Source organism: Centropristis striata, chromosome 22 (genome assembly GCF_030273125.1).
Source record: "Centropristis striata isolate RG_2023a ecotype Rhode Island chromosome 22, C.striata_1.0, whole genome shotgun sequence".
NCBI classification, from domain to species: domain Eukaryota; kingdom Metazoa; phylum Chordata; class Actinopteri; order Perciformes; family Serranidae; genus Centropristis; species Centropristis striata.
The window spans coordinates 31,034,446-31,037,605 of NC_081538.1; positions in this window are offsets into that span (position 1 = coordinate 31,034,446).

The window sequence follows — 3,160 nt, forward strand, 5'->3', positions numbered from 1 at the left end:
ATATAATCAATAAGCTAATCAATTAGCTAGCAACTGGTTTACAACTAACTTACAATGTCCTACTATTTTACCAGCTTGCCAATAGCTTATAGCTAGCTAAACTGATAAACAACTACATCAATTACCTTACTACTAGCTCAACTCGTTTACAAATATCTCCCAGCAAGTTTGTAACCAACACACAAATTAACTAGCTTACAACTAGTTTACAATCAGCAGTATCAGTTAGGTTACACCTGTTTTACAACTAGCTGACAGCAAGTCAACAACTGACTCACAGCTTACTGGTTTACAACCAGCTCAACTAGAAACTAACTGAACAAGTTAAAAATTAGCTCAATTAGCTTACAGGTAGCTCAGCTAGTCTAAAACTAGCATCTAACTCAGTTAGCTCAACAAATTATCATATAAATAATAGTGAGCCAGAGTACTCAGCTTATTCAACAAGCCAACAACTAGTTTACAGCTGGTTGAAACTATTCCTGTTTGCTAGTTGAGCTATACAACAAGTCCTCTGAGAGGACGTGTGGTGACAGGTTTTTATGCAAGCTACATGATGTTTCACAAATTACTCCAGCAGGAAATCAACTAGAGGGCACAATTCCCAAATAGTCAAATTTAACTTTGCTAACAAAGTACTTTTACATGGTTGTGGTGCTACACTTGTATTGTGTTATTGGAAGTTTCATCATAAATATGAGTTTGAATCAGCTCCACAGGAAGGAAAAAAAACTGCGTCACAACAGAACATAACAGGAGGAGGAAGTAAAGGTAAAATACAGGTGAGAGAGAGTGGGAGGAGAGAGAGAGAGAGAGAGAGAGAGAGAGAGAGAGAGACGTCCCACAGAAAACCAGTCGAGCAGAGAGGAAAAGTTTTAAGACAAGTCTGAACAACTGACAGACTGTAACTGATGTAACTGATATGAAAGCGCTCACTCAGGAATGATCAGCCTCACATGGGACTGCATGAAAATATGACAATAAACAATGTAAAAGTGTTTATTGCTGACCGACAGACTATCAAACTCTTTTTCACTTTAATAGTATCCATAATACGTATTAAAGGGGGAAATAACATATCATGAAAGGAAAAATACTTAGACAGAATTTATTTCCCCATTTATTTTTTCATTTATCCTTTATTTATTTCCTCGAGGAATCATTGGGGGCAACCCCTCATTTACAATGATGTCGAGAGTACAGAGAAAATACAAAACAGCACAGACAAAACACATGCAAAAACATTAAAAACAGCTACAGTGAAAGGCAGAGTTCTTGGTTATCATAGTTTTAAACTGGCCCAAAGTTATAACTGTGTTGAGTTTGAGTGAATGTTGCAAGATGTTCCAGGTTGATGCAGCAGAAAAACTGAAAGCAATTTTTCCAAATTCAGTATTAGTCCGGGGGACATTGCCACAAACCAGGTTTGGTGGCATGTCGCCTATCAATACTTTATAAATGAAGAGGAACCAGTGCTTGTCTCGTCTCACAGATAAAGGTGCCCATCCCACCTTGCTGTATAGGAGTCAATGATGGGTGGAGTAACTGTCACCAGTAATGAATCAGAGTGCAGAGTATAAACAGTAAAGCATGTCTATAGATAACATCAGAATAATCCAGAACTGATAAAAAAAACAGCCTGAATGATCCGTTTCCTACAGAACAGAGGGAAGTTTGCTTTGTTTCTGTATAAGTATGCGATTTTTTGTTTTAATTTACTTGTAAGTATGTCAATATGAAATTTGAATGTGAGTTTTTGATCTAACCAGACACCCAGATATTTGTATTGTGAAACCCTTTCACTGCTGTGACCTGTTAAAGTGGTGATATGTAGACCATCTTCAGCAATATGTCTGGCTCTTGAGAAAATCATGTATTTGGTTTTGTCTGAATTGAGAACTAATTCTAGATTGAGGAGAGAATGTTGTAGTTTGTCGAAGGCTTGTTGGAGAGTTTCAATGGCTGAATGTGCAGTATTAGAGGTGAAATACAGAACTGTGTCATCGGCGTAGAGATGGGCGTTACAGTTAGTTATAGTGGATGTAATGTTGTTCATGAAAATTGTAAACAGGACAGGACCCAATATTGAACCTTGTGGACCCCCTTTGTTAATGGTTAAAATTCAGAGCGGTTGGGAAAAAAAAGACACAAAATGACTAGAAAAGAGACACAAAATGACCAAAAAAAGACACAAAATAACTAAAAAAAGACACAACAACAGACACAAAATGACCAAAAAAGACACAAAATGACCAAAAAAGATTAAAAATAACTAAAAAGGACACGAAATGACCAAAAAAGAAACAAAATGACCAAAAAAAGACACAAAATAACTGAAAAAGACACAAAATGAGATGACAGAATGACCAAAGAAAGACACAGAATAACCAAAAATGACACAAATGACCAAAAAAGACACAATATGACTTACAAAGACACGAAAAGACATGAAAAGGATTCAAAAATTGACAATTAGCCCAAGACTCTATAGAGTTAAACGCGTTATGGGAAACAAGTGCATGTTGTGGAATTGGCCTCAATAACTCTCAGTTTGGATTTAAAAGTGCTCAAAGAAACTAAGTCAGTTAGTTTCCATCTTTCTGGAGCAGATTCCGGCAGAAGGTTCAGAGGAAACAAACGAAGGGACAGAAAGCAACAACTGATCTGGTGAACCAAGAGAAGAAGATCCAGCATTTCTCACAGTCATTAAGGTGCAAATATATAAAGGCAGCAGTCCCAATATTACCTTATAAATGAAAGTAAACCCCTGACCTTTGACCCTTGGAGTGTACAGAGCAGGCCATCCTTCCCCAGAGGATCATTCACAATCTGACAGTTAGTAATGAAGCTCAGAGAAGCTGATAAACAGGATTATTTATCATTGAATTATGAAATAATTCAAATATATAAACTGGCATTTGAAAGGTTTAAATCCTGAAAATGATTTAATGTTTAGTAGTTTTGGGCAAAATTGGAGTTGTTTAAGAGATTTATGAAAAAAGGCAGAAAAAATATTGATGTATGGGGATTTAATATCAGTTTATTTATGCATGTACATTTTAGCCACCAAGGTGTCCAAAGGGTGTAAAATGCATCAATAGAGCTAAAAGAAAAAAAATGTCCCTAAAAATATAATTTTTCTGTAAATATTTACGCTGCT